We start from the raw sequence: 14543 nt of genomic DNA, 5'->3' as shown, positions 1-14543 counted from the left end.
ACGAGCCATTTGTACAAAGACAACAAGCTATCACTCTGCCGGTCATTCTCAGGGGTTAGATCTACCGCTCTCTGACCACCCTTACTCTGGTCAGATCCAACCGCTTGATTTCATTTGCGATGCTTCATATGCGCTTATTAGGTCCCTTATCAACGGGTTTCAATGGAAAAATCCAGAGCACTTTCAAAATTAGTTTGAGATGCTTCAGAGATAATTCAGAAATCATTGCAGGCGCAGCCGACTTGCTTCAACTGCTTTTTTCCCTTCCATAGCCACTTATGTTGCTGGACTTCAAATGGTTATTTATACTGGGACGATGCCTGCAGCACCATTTTTTTTTTTAGAACCAGCAGTGGGCTCTCTTGTAAAAGTAATCCTAGCGGCTAACTAGCCCCTGGATTGCTTTACCAAGCAATGGGATCCCCCACCTTCTGCAGCTTTCTCTGGCTCTCCCACCCCAATGGGAGACGCGAGGGACCAGCTGACGCTTCTGCCGGCTGTTTGCAGAGCCGAACTAAGCCCGGATCGGCTTTGATAACCTGGAAGCGATGACCTGACTTCACTTCCGGTTTACCCAGATGTCACAGGCACCATTTTCAAGAATCAAAAGCATTTGAAAACACTGATCTCGGTGTGATCGGGGAGGGATTTGGGGTCTTGTAAAGTTAGCCCAATTTTTATTGTTTTAATGTGAAAGATGATGTTACGCTGTGAGAATCGTGAGAGAATCATGATCTAATCGTGATTATGTGTCTGTTCCGCGATTCTCATTTTAGCCAGAATCGTGCAGCTCTACCCCGCACACACGCAAACAGCGATTGTCCCACATGTGTGAGGTATCACTATAAATGTCAGATCATGGGAAATAATTCAAGTACTAGACCTCCTCTGTAAATCAGAGCTGGTAACCTGCAAAAGGCTTTTAAAGCGCCGCCTATGGATAGTAAAACTTACGTAGTTTGTCATCGTTGTACGGGCATGCACAATTATAAATCACAACATGTTTGGTATCTAAACTGCTGCACAAATACTGTGTGACCTAAAAAAAATGCAAAACCCTGCTTTAAAAAATGATATAACGTTTGCGGGTTCAAAGTAATCTTCTAGCAAGAAATACTAATAGTTACAAAAAAAAGCCAGAAAAGGCCTGGTCTGGAAGCGAATAGACTTGGATGGGGAGATAATCACTTCTAAATATGCCTGAAGAAGGGGTCTGAGTTTTCCTGACAGCTTGCAGATTTAATCTCCTTAGTTTAGCCCATGTAAACCATCACTACAAGTCTTCTTTGGATGACTCAACAGGCAAAAACAAACATCTAAGGGCTTGAAAAATCCGTAAATGTCAGGAACCTTCAGGATACTGAAAGTATGTAGCAACACATTTGGGTGCTCATCAAAAAGAGGAGTACATATACCTATACTAGCATTCTCGGCTGCAGCAATACGAGTTTACTATGGAGTGTCAACCTTCCAGCCACCCATTGTCACCGTTATTTATGCCGTGGCTTTCACTGCTGATAGTATGAGATTTTCTGTAATGACATACAGGTGGGGGTGGGGGGGGGGCAGTAGAAACTACATATAGTAATCCATTGGGTATGATGTGGTGACAGGGTCTCTTTAAAGTGAAACTTTACCCATTAAAGCTTGATAAAAATAATGTTTAGCAAGGAACACACATTCCACATTAATAATTATGCTACCAAATGAGTGTGTTCTGTAAATTGCCTCCAGCATTGTTCCCGTTTCTTCTTACCCAAGGCTGCCATTTTGCTGAAGCCCAGAGCCCCTGAACAGCAGTAAATCAAAGCGAAAATAAACCCATTGATTTAACAGTTTCCAAAAACAGTTACATTCCTAGAATGCCGGGACTGCTAAGGCCCCTTTCACACTGGGGCGTTTTTCGAGCGTTATTCGACCAAAGCCTCATCTGCAATCCCAATGTGAAAGCCCGAGTGCTTTCAGAGCCCTTTCACACTGCCAGCGCCCAAAAAACGCTGGTAAAGCACTGCTAAGACCATAACGTTTTAGAGCGTTTTTGCAGTGCCTCAGTGTGAAAGGGTAAGGTGTTTTTACAGCGCTTTCAATGAAGAGGGGCGTTTTGGAGCATTTTTTTCAGCGCCCAAAAGCTGCTCCAAAGATGCTGCTTGCAGGACTCAGTGTGAAAGTGTCCATTGAGATGCATGGAGAGCGTTTTATGAGCGCTATTTTTAATGCTAAAAAGCTGTAAAAACACTTCAGTGTGAAAGGGGTCTAACTGTCATATTTGTTTTGTCCTCAATCAAACTGTCAAACCATCAAATGGTCGGTGCTATAACTGCACCATGGCAGTTGCAGATCAAACAGAAGATGCTTCCTTGGCTGTAAAGTATAGGAGCTATAGATGCAACAAAATTTCTGCGGCCAAAACATAGGCTGAAAATGGTGTATTCCGCATTTTGCTGATAGCTAGAAAGGCCAATAAACGCGCACAATTTTGCTGTGCTTACTGTGTTTTTCATAGGCCATGCGACATTACAGGGGTGCATTATTAATGCGTTCTTGCTGCTTTTTCAATGCATTTCAAATGGAGGTGCATTTTTTTTTTTTTTTTTTTAACTGACCAAAAATTCAACAAGTAAGGCTGCTTTCACACTGAGGCGTGCAGCTGTGGTGACGGTATAGCCGCGCATTTCACATTAAACACTACAGGGCATGAAGTGCACTGCACTTTGTAACTGGCCCGGTGGCGGAGGAAGGAGGCCGCACTACTGGGGGACCTCGCTGTAGCCAGGTTTCCCAAAAGTAGGGACGGATACCTGTAATTTAGAAGCCCGATAATTTTTGGGCTTTAGCATTTCACGCCCGAAGATTACATAAAACCCCCAAACATATTAATATATATATATATATATATATATATATATATATATATATATATATATATATATATATATATATATATATATATATATATATATATATATATATATATATATATATATATATATATATATATATATATGAAGGCTCACCTATAGGCAGTGTAAATATCTCCTAAACGTGCACAGTTTAGGAGATATGCAATGTTCATGCAGCCAGAGACATCATTGGCGCATGCACTCTGAAGGAACGGCCACTGTGCCATTTCTGCCATGAACAGCGGCTCCTGTGCGCATGCGCGTGATCATCATGGTCTCAGCCTCAAAAAAAAAAACACCCAGGAGCAAGACGGGTGAAGATGGGAGCCCCTGCAGCGCTGACATCTCGGCGCTGAGGAAGCTTCATTGTAAAGTTTAACCCAATGTGCTAGTATGTAGCGCATACTAGCACACTGCACCTTTACGTTGCAGGTACAAATAAAAAATTTCCAGCAGTATACAACCCCTTTTAATGTTTCCGTCAGGTGCCGGTCTTTCTGATAAATATGGTCCAAGCAGCAGATTCGCTGCTGGATCACTTTTAGAAGCTCTGGGAACTGATCCGTTGCTTGTGGCAATGGGCACAGAGATGAGCGAAGGAAAGATGGCATCTGCTCATCTCTATGGCCTAGGAGGACCAGAGCAATGTCATGACGTCACTTCCGATTTTGGCCCCATGTAAACAAATCGTTTTTTTTGTTTTTTTTTACCTTTTGCTTTTAAAGCGATTGTAAAGATTTGCGTTATTCAAAAAAAAAATCATGTTATACTAACCTGTTCTGTGGAAGGGTTTTGCACAGAGCAGCCCCGATCCTCCTTTTCTGGGGTCCCGCGTGGTGCGCCTAGCCCCTCCCGTTCCAAGGGGGCATTCATGCGGGCACGCTACTGAGTCCTGCTGTGGTGCCCATCGACACAGACAGCAGGACACGGTCCTGACTCCCATATGTGTGACTGGATTTGTTTGACAGCAGCGGGAGCCAACGGCTCCCGCTGCTATCTATCCAATGAGGACCAGAGACAGCAGCTGGAGCTGCTGTGCTCGTTCTTGTCTCTGGAAAGATTGGGTTCAGGCAAGTAAAAGAGGGGCAGATGCACTACAGGTTTTCCACCTTAATGCATAGAATGCATTAAAATGAAAAACTGAGGGTTTACAACCCCTTTAGGCTGGGTTCACACTGTCCCCGCATGCGGCTCACAGCAGGGGTACGGTTGCGTGCTGGTTCACCAGTTCAGGTCCGATTTCATCCCAAATTTTTGGCTGAAATAGAACGCGAAACGCACAAAAAAAAGGCACGTGTTTTTCCGGCACACCACACCCGCTGCGGAGATACGTGAACCGACTCCAGAGAGAGCCTGTCACATTCTCCTGCTATGCAAATTGAATGTGGAGAAACGCGCATTCAATTCGCATAAGTGTGAACCCGGCCTTAAAGCGGAGTTCCACCTAAAAATGAAACTTCCGCTTAATCCACTCCTTGCCCCCTTACATGCCACATTTGGCATGTAATTTTTTTTGGGGGGGGGGCTTCAGGAGGAGTGGGACTTCCTGTCCCACTTCCTCCTTCCCCCGAGGGGCATGGTAAGGCGAATAGCTTAATCGCCTTATTGCAGCCCCTCCCTGTAGGCGAGCGCATGTCCAATCGGACGGCGCATGCGCAGTGGGTGCCCGGCCGTAAAGCCGAAAGCTGTCACTGCCGGGTGCCCACACTAGGAATGAAGATGCCGGCCAGCGAGGGGGGGCGATGAGCAGAGCCCCGGCCGGCGCGTCGCTGGAACCATGGAGCAGGTAAGTGTCTTTTAATTAAAAGGCAGCAGCTACACTTTTTGTAGCTGCTGACTTTTAATAAACTTAAAAACAGGCTGGAACACCCCTTTAAGGGTAGAGGAGAGATCAGACCCCAGAACTCTCTATAAAGAGGACCTGTCATGCTGTATTGCCATCGCAAGGGACATTTACACTTCTTGCCAAAGCAATAAAAGTGATCAAAACTATTTTTTTAAGTGAGATTGTAAAGAAAAAAAAAGAAGAAGTAGATAAAATTTGTTAAAGTGCTCCTGTCTCCACGCACAGTGATGAACAAATACGTAGGTCACGCCCACATATGTAAACCGTGTTCCCACCACACGTGAGGTATCGCCGCAAACATCAGCGTGTGAGCGCTAAACATCCTCTGTAACTCTAGGCTGGTAACCTGTAGATATTGGTAAAGCATCGCCTGTGGAGGTTTTAAGTACCGTAGGTTTGGCACCATTCCATGAGCGCACCCAATTTTAAAGCATGGCATGTTGGGTATCTATTTACTTGGCGTAACATCAACTTTTATGCTATAAAAAAATGGGGGTATATAATTTAAAAATGTATTAAAGTGGATCTTTTCCAAAAATAATTGCATTTGAAAAACTACTGTGCAAACACGGTGCGACATAAAAAATAATGCAACAACTGATATTTTATTCCCTAGGGTCTCTGCTAAAATATGTGTATATATATATATATATATATATATATATATATATATATATATATATATATATATATATATATATATAAAATGTGTTTGGGGTTTTTAAATCATTTTCCAGCAAAAAAATACAGATGATTTTTACTTGTAAACAAAGATTGTCAGGAAAAGTCCTGGTCAGAACTACATGTCTTCTTATCTAGCAATGCTTGCTCTCCCCTCTCCTGTGTTACATTGTATATTTCCATTGTTTGTATAACTTTGCTTTCTCTGCACCCTAGATGAGTCACACATGCAGCCACATAGACAAAGCATATGAAGTTCCACACACAGAAGACAAGGGCAAGGTTACAATGTAGCACCGCACACATACAAGTTGTCAGTCACACAGGCAGACTATCCCAGCACCCCCTTGTACGGGGCCAGTCAGTGTAAACACGTTTAGCTGTGTATACAATACAGGACACTGTGCCTGCTGGCAGAAGCACAATACAGCCCCTCACCCTACAAGACACACCTAACACCCGTCCCGCACCCACAGCTCCCCTCTTCTCACCTTCCTCCACCGAAACTCCAGGCGACACTAACGGTTACACTCGGGATTGGACGCTGCAACAAGCAAGAGGCGCGGCCACGGTGGTAGGCGTATCACAGAACGGTTGCGAGGGTGGGACTAAGAGTTCTTTCGTTCCTCCACAGCGTTCGACACAATTTCTGGGCGGGATACCTGAGGCGATTGGCGTAGAAGGTCAATCTGTAGGGCGTGGCCTGCGGTGTGTACGAACGTCACGCTCTAACTTTCCAAAACTTTTTTTATTGGTGGACTACAGAGGAAAGCAAAGGTCTCCACCCTGTGATTGGCTGAGAAGGCGAAGGTAGCCAAGCAATACAGCCATAAACAATGGTGATTCTTCGGCCGCCATGCTTGTTAAGGGCGAAAGGAGAGTGTACACGTTGTATGCTATTGAACCAAGTTTTTTTTAGTCCTTTTGTATTGGTAGTGTCACCAGGAATAGCTTTGTAGCCTCCGTTGGAAAACTGTTTTAACCACTTAGGCTGCATTCACACCTGAGCGTTTTGTCGCCTGAAGCGCGACGCTCAAAAACGCTAGAGGGGAAAAAATACATTATTCCCTATGGAGATGGTTCACATCTCCACTGCAAAACGCCCGACGCCGAACACCTGAAGCTCAAACAAGTTCCCGGACCCTTTTTTGTCGCGCATATCGGGCGGTTTGGGCGTTTTTTGAGCGTTTCCATTTCCCATAGAAAGTAATGGAAATGTTCGATTGAAGCGACTAGCGCTACAACGAGCGTTTGCTACGGGCGTTTCATTGCTTTAATCAATAGAACATTTCACCCAGGCAGAAGATAAAAAAAATCTACCAACATAGCAACAAGTGATGTAAAGATGATAATTTTTCTATTGGCTAAAAAAAAAAATGTTGAAGTACAAAAACGTCGGACGACGCTGTAGGCAAACGCGCAAATAAGCATGAATACGCGCAACAAAACGCTGGAAAAAAAACGACCGAACGACCTACGCTCAGGTGTGAATGCAGCCTTAAAGCGGAGGTTCACCCTAAACATTTTTTTGCATCAGCTATAGTATGTTTTTTTTTTTTTTTTTTCGCTGTATTTACCGTTTAATCGTCCAGTTTTGTTTCAGACTCCGGCGGGGAAATAGGCGTTCCTATGAAGAGGGGAACATGATTGGGGTCCGGCTATGGCGCGTCACGCGTTCTGAAAATAGCCGGGGGTCACGATCGCAGCCAGCCACGCACAATCGCGTGCAAGAGCGCCAGCACGGGGATTTGATAATAAGTATTGGCTGTACACTCCTGTGGCCAGAATGGCCTTCTAGCTTAATTGTTGGTATGCTGATTTATCAGCACAGGTAAACACAGACAATTCTACATATAATGAAAGGCCTACAAAAGACAGCATCCCTTTACCACGTGATCGCTCTGTCATTTGACTTGTAAACAAACCAGCGTCATGTCTGGTTCATCTCTCCCCTCCCCGCACAGATCGGTACAGTGCCAGGGCAGAGATCGAGTGCAGCAGCAGCGCTGTGGGCTGGATGTGTAGTGCCCACAGCGCTGATCTGTGCCCATTCCTGCACTCATCCATCCATAACCAGGCATCCCATCCATACTCAGCAATACTCATCCATCCATACCCAGCCATCCCATCTATACTCATCCATGCTCAGTAATACTCATCCATCCATCCATGCTCAACAATACTCATCCACCCATCCATGCTCAGCAATACTCATCCATCCATACCCAGCCATCCCATCCATACTCATCCATGCTCAGCAATACTCACCCATCCATCGATACTCAGCAATACTCATCCATCCATCCATGCTCAACAATACTCATCCACCCATCCATGCTCAGCAATACTCATCCATCCATCCAGAATCAGCAATACTCATCCACCCATCCATGCTCAGCAATACTCATCCATCCATCCAGAATCAGCAATACTCATCCACCCATCCATGCTCATCCATCCATCCATAATCAGCAATACTCATCCACCTATCCATGCTCAGCAATATTTATCCATCCATCCATAATCAGCAATACTCATCCACCCATGCATGCTCAGCAATACTCATCCATCCATAATCAGCAATACTCATCCATCCATCCATCCATAATCAGCAATACTCATCCATCCATCCATGCTCAGCCATCAATACTCAGCCATCCCATCCACACTCAGCCATCCCATCCACACTCAGCCATCCCATCCATACTCAGCTATCCACATTCATGGCTCAACCATAATCAGCCATCCCCATTCACAGCTCATCCATGCCACATCAGTTAGCATTCATGCCACTACAGTGCCCATCAGTGCCACTACAGTGCCTCAAAGTATAATAGGTAGTCAAATTAGATTTGAAATGTATGCACCTAGAACGGCTGATGGTGCGCCCTGCATGTTGGGCCTCTGTATGTGGCTAGGCTGTGTAAAAGTCTCACACATGTGGTATCGCCATTCTCAGGAGGAGTAGGAGAATCTATTTTGGGGTGTAATTTTTGCTATGTACATGCTATGTGTTATAAATATTGTATAAATGGACAACTTTGTGTAAATGAAATATGTGTAATTTATGCTCCTAGAACGCCTGAAGGTGCTCCCTGCATGTTGGGCCTCTGTATGTGGCCAGACCATGTAAAAGTCTCACACATGTGGTATCGCCATACTCAGCAGGAGGAGTAGAATGTATTTTGGGTCGTAATTTGTGGTATGCATATGCTGTGTGTGAGAAATAACCTGCTAATATGAAAATTTTGTAAAAAAAAAAAAAAAAATCTTGATCTTGCAAAGAATTGTGGAAAAAAAATTACAACTTCAAAAAACTTACCATGCCTCTTACTAAATACCTTTGAATGTCTACTTTCCAAAAAGGGGTCATTTGGGGGGTATTTGTACTGTCCTGGCTTGTTAGGGTCTCAAGAAATGAGATAGGTGTTAACAATTTTTAGTGATTGGCACCATAGCTTATGGACTCTATAACTTTCACACAGACCAAAAAATATACACCAATTTGGAATATTTTTACCAAAGATATGTAGCAGTATACATTTTGGCCTAAATTTATGAAGAAAAATGACTACCGTATTTATCGGCGTATATCGCGCACTATTTTCCCCTTAAAATAAGGGGAAAATCATGGGGGACGCGATATATGCCGATAGCCGCTTCCCGCGCTCAGTTTGAAATCCTGCGCCGACATATACCGAGTGCAGTACACTCGTGTACATTCGGCTAGTCTCGGCTTTGCTCGTGCTCATGCATAAACATCACAGAGCGTGAGCGCGAGCGACGCCGAGCCTTGCCGAATGTACCCGAGTGTACTGCACTCGGTATATGTCGGCAGAGGCATTCGAACTGAGCGCGGGAAGCGGGGACTCGACTTGAGGCGCACGCTGGAGAAGCCGGGAGGACACCATCGAGGCCGGAGACGGATGCGGGACCGGACGATGGACGCTGGGAAGACACCAAAACTGTAAGTAATAAAATCATATAACTTTTTTTTAACAGGAATTTCGGGGGCAACTTTAGGGGTGCGCGGTATACGCGGAGCGCGTTATACCGCGATAAATACGGTAATTTGCAAAAGTTTATAACAGAAACTAAGAAAAATGTATTTATTTTTACAGAATTTTCTGTCTTTTTTTTTGCGCTATTAATGAAAACAGCAGTGATTAAATACCACCAAAATAAAGCTCTATCTGTGTGAAAAAAAGGACAAACATGTCATATGGGTAAAATGTTGCATGACTGAGTAATTGTCATTCAAAGTGTGAGAGCACTAAAAGCTGACAATTGGTCTGGTTAGGAAAGGGGGTTTAAGTGCCCAGTGGGCAAGTGGTTAATTTAGTCATTTTTGCAGTGTCTGGTATGGATTCAGGTGACTTTTGCTTCAAGAACAAAACAACTTACATGAATATGTGCTGTATTGAGTCTCCAAACATTTCCTTATATGTGTATATATATATATATATATATATATACACATATACCATGTATATGTATATAAATGTCTCATAACAATTCACAAGTCACTTTGCTTTAGTTCATGAGATCCTTCCAAACTGTTAGGAACCGGAATTGGGAAAAAACATAAATGAGTTTGTCAAAAAATCCGCAACTTTCTCTGTGAGATCCGAATCTCAGCTGCTGAGACAAAATATAAGCAACACACTCCCAAACAAAATCTCATAGGGAAAGTCCAATATCCCCTTAGGGGCTTAATAAAATATAAGAAAACATTCAGGCAATAGTTTTCTAGTACATTCTAGCAGATGTGTACTACATACAGTATACCTGTGAACAGCACTATTCTTTCTTTTCTTATCTATAACACTCCGATGGACAGTAGACAGTGACAACATAACATAACCCAGTGGCGGAATTACCAGGATTGCAACAGTCGCATTTGCGACAGGGGGCCCTGGAATTCCGCCACTTTCGCACGGCTCTGAGCTGACAGCGTCTATCTCATGGAACAGCACAGACCCGGCATTGACAGTTCTATCTCCCCCTCTGTCCTCTCTCGCACAGGATGGGAGAGGACAGCCGATCTGCTCCCCCTTATCCCCCCTCCTGTGTGTGCTCCGCGGGGAGTTAAAGCGGAGTTCCAACCACAATTAGCATTTTTTAAATGTATGTCCTTTCATCCTGCGTTTTTATAAAATAAATCTGGTCACTTACTATTTTACAATCCGCCGCCGATCCGCATAGATATTCAAAAAAGATAGTTTATAAAAAAGAGATTTTTAATACAGCTTACCTGTAAAATCTTTTTCTTGGAGTACATCACGGGACACAGAGCGGCATATTCATTACTATGTGGGTTATATGGAGTACCTTCAGGTGATGGACACTGGCAATCTCAAACAGGAAATGCCCCTCCCTATATAACCCCCTCCCATAGGAGGAGTACCTCAGTTTTGTAGCAAGCAGTATGCCTCCCAAAATGGTCCCCATAAGAGGGGTGGGAGCTCTGTGTCCCGTGATGTACTCCAAGAAAAAGATTTTACAGGTAAGCTGTATTAAAAATCTCTTTTTCTTTATCGTACATCACGGGACACAGAGTGGCATATTCATTACTATGTGGGATGTCCCAAAGCAATGCTTACAATGAGGGGAGGGAGAACATCTTCCAAAGACAAAAGGATTTAATTTAGAGATATACTCAAATCATAATAAATCCAACTTAGTTGAGAAAAAATTATTTTAAATTTAACTCAAAGGGGAGCCCCCCGGAATCCGAGGGTCTCAAACTGCAGCCTGCAGCACTGCCTGCCCAAAGGCTGTATCAGTATTCCTTCTTACGTCCAACTGGTAGAATTTTGTAAACGTGTGGACAGAAGACCAGGTTGCCGCCTTGCAAACTTGAGCCATAGAGATCTAGTGGTGTGCTGCCCAGGAGGCGCCCATGGCCCTAGTAGAATGAGCCTTTAATGATAACGGAGGAGGCAACCCCTTCAAGCCGTAGGCCTGAGTGATTAACTGTTTAATCCACCTCGAGATGGTGGATTTTGCAGCTGCCTGCCCCTTCTTGGGCCCATCCGGTAAAATGAACAACACATCTGTTTTCCGGATCTTCTCTGTAGCTTTAAGATAGGCCTTCATGGCCCTGACAATATCCAAGGTATGCAGCAACCCTTCCTTTCTGGAAGTAGGTTTAGGAAAGAAGGATGGTAATACCAAATCCTGGTTTAGATGAAAACTGGATATAACCTTCGGTAGGAAGGAAGGATGAGGGCGGAGAACGACCTTGTCCTTATGTAAAATAAGATATGGTTCCTTACAGGATAAGGCTGCCAGTTCCGATACTCTTCTGGCGGAAACTATGGCGACCAAAAATACTAACTTCCTTGTCAGTAAAACCAAAGGAATTTCAGCCAACGGCTCAAAAGGTTGTTTCTGTAAACTTGACAGAACAAGATTTAAATCCCACGGACAAAGCAGGGATTTAACTGGAGGATTAATACGTAAGACCCCTTGAAGGAAGGTCTTAACTAGCGAGTGGGTGGCCAGCGGCCGCTGAAACCACACTGACAAAGCTGAAATCTGTCCTTTGATTGTGCTTAATGCCAGTCCTTTGTCCACTCCTAGCTGGAGAAAACTTAATACTCTATCGATGGTAAACTTGCGAGAAAGCCATCGCTTGGACTCACACCAGCCTACATAGGCCTTCCAGACCCTGTAATAAATCACCCTAGAGACCGGTTTCCTGGCTCTGATTAGGGTAGAGATTACTTTTTGAGACAGACCTCTACCCCTGAGAATCAGGGATTCAGCCTCCAGGCCGTCAAATTTAGATGCCGTAAGGCAGGGTGGAGGATCGGACCTTGCGATAGCAGGTCTGGCCGTAGAGGAAGAGTCCAAGGGTCTCCCACTACCATCTTCAGGTTTAGTGAATACCATTCCCTTCTGGGCCATGCTGGAGCTACCAGGATGACTGGTATGTGCTCCACCCTGATCCTGCGCAGCAGGCGGGGTAGTAACTGGAGCGGGGGAAATACATAAAAAAGTTTGAACTGATACCAAGGGCAAACCAGCGCATCGGTTCCGCAGGCCATCGGATCCCTTGAGCGGGATATGAACCTGTCTAGCTTCTTGTTGAGTCTCGATGCCATGACATCCACGTCCGGCACTCCCCATCTTTGGCAGAGTGCTTGAAAGATTTGTGGATGTAGAGACCATTCCCCCGGCAACAGAGTCTGGCGACTTAAGAAGTCCGCCTGAAGGTTGTCCACTCCTGGAATAAATATTGCCGATATGCAGGGCACATGAGCCTCTGCCCACAGGAGAATCAAGCTCACCTCTCTCTGAGTGGCTTGACTCTTGGTTCCCCCTTGGTGATTTATGTATGCCACGGCCGTGGCATTGTCTGATTGAATTCTCACCGGGAACCCCTGCAATTTGGACGTCCAAGCCCTGAGGGCTAGTCGAGCAGCTCTGAGCTCCAAGATGTTGATGGGCAACTGCCTCTCTGGCTTTGCCCAAGTACCCTGGCGAGTGCAACCATCCAAAATTGCTCCCCAGCCCGTCAGGCTGGCGTCCGTGGTTACTATCTTCCAAGCCACTGGGCTGAAAGACTTCCCCTTCACTAGATTCTGAGGGTCTAACCACCAACATAGACTTTGTCGGACTCTTGATGAGAGCGGCAAAGGGATATCTAAGGCCTGTGGCCTCCTGCTCCATGCTGACAGGATGGCTGCCTGCAGGATGCGAGTGTGGCTCTGGGCGTACGGTACCGCCTCGAATGTGGCCACCATCTTGCCTAGTAACCGCATACATAGGCGAATAGTCGGTTCTTTCTTGCTTAGAACCAGTAGGATTAAAACCTTGATGGCTTTGACCTTTATCAGAGGTAGAAACACCCTTTGTTGTTCTGTGTCTAACCTCATGCCGAGATATTCCAACTGCCTTGTGGGCTGGAATGCTGACTTTTCTCGATTTAGGACCCAGCCGAACCTCTCGAGGTACTGGACCGTGAGGGCCACTGCTCGTTCCAAGCCAGGAGACGAGTGATCTATGACTAGGAGGTCGTCCAGGTACGCTAGGATCGTGACCCCTTGGATCCTTAGCCTGGCTAGGATTGGAGCTAGGACCTTCGTGAACACCCGGGGGGCCGTAGCCAACCCAAAGGGAAGCGCCACGAATTGGAAATGACGCGAAGCCACCATAAAGCGTAGAAATCTTTGATGTGGCTGATAAATTGGAACATGAAGGTAGGCATCCTTTATGTCTATGGATGCCATGAAGTCGTCCTTCTGGAGTGTGGCAGCTGCTGACCGCACGGATTCCATCCGAAATGAGCGGACCTTTAGGTATGCATTTACCATCTTTAGGTCCAAAATTGGCCTGACATCTCCGTTGGACTTTGGGATGATGAATAGGTTGGAGTAGAAACCCAGCCCTTGTTCTAGGACTGGTACCTCTACTATTACTTCCTGGGAGAGTAGATGATTCAATGCCGTCATTAATGCGGCTCCCTTCTCCGGATCGTTTGGAACCCTTGACTCCTGGAAATGAGGAGGAGGAAACTTTAGGAAGTCTAGTTTGTAGCCCGTAGCCACGGAAGACCGTACCCATCTGTCGGGAATGCTGGCTTCCCAAACCTCTGAAAAGAGACGCAGCCTTCCCCCCACCCTCGTGGGTGGGGGCGCCCCTTCATAAGGTCGGCTTGGGGGCTGGTTTTGCTGGTTTGCGAAACCACTGCTTCTTGCCTCTAGCGGCCTGTCCCTGCGATTTGTTGTTGAAGTTAAAGTTTGATCTTGCAGGAGGCCGTCGATACTGTTTGGCATTAGAGGGCCCCTGCCCAGGGGAGTGCTGTCGTTTAAACGCAGGCCCCTGAAATTTTTTCTTGGTTGGCAAAAGAGTACTTTTGCCGCTTGAAATGGTCTGAATGTATTTATCCAGGTCTTCTCCGAAGAGTCGTCCTCCATGGAAGGGGAACCCTACCAGGAGCTTCTTGCATGGGGGCTCGGCCTCCCAGCTCTTTAACCATAAGAGTCTTCTCATATGGATAAGGGATAACGATAAACGTGACGCTTGCTGGATAGAATCCTTAATCGCATCTACCGTAAAGCGTATGGCCCTAGGGACATCCGAAAATTCTTCTGCCTGCTGGGCAGGAA

At 45.4% G+C, this 14543-nt stretch overlaps 1 protein-coding gene across 1 annotated transcript in view; it reads right to left on the bottom strand.

Annotated features, from left to right (window-relative positions):
• FARP2 (FERM, ARH/RhoGEF and pleckstrin domain protein 2) overlaps window positions 1-6020 on the bottom strand; it is a 172075-nt gene extending 166055 nt beyond the window's left edge. The window contains exon 1 of the mRNA XM_040348878.1: window positions 5919-6020. The gene's annotated coding sequence lies outside the window, so the exon portion shown is untranslated. The remainder of the gene's footprint in view (window positions 1-5918) is intronic.
• Between the last annotated feature and the right edge of the window lie 8523 nt (window positions 6021-14543).

This window comes from Rana temporaria, chromosome 4, assembly GCF_905171775.1.
Source record: "Rana temporaria chromosome 4, aRanTem1.1, whole genome shotgun sequence".
In the NCBI taxonomy this organism is placed as follows: domain Eukaryota; kingdom Metazoa; phylum Chordata; class Amphibia; order Anura; family Ranidae; genus Rana; species Rana temporaria.
Note: the sequence above shows the minus strand (reverse complement) of the source record. Positions and strands in the feature narration are given on the sequence as shown.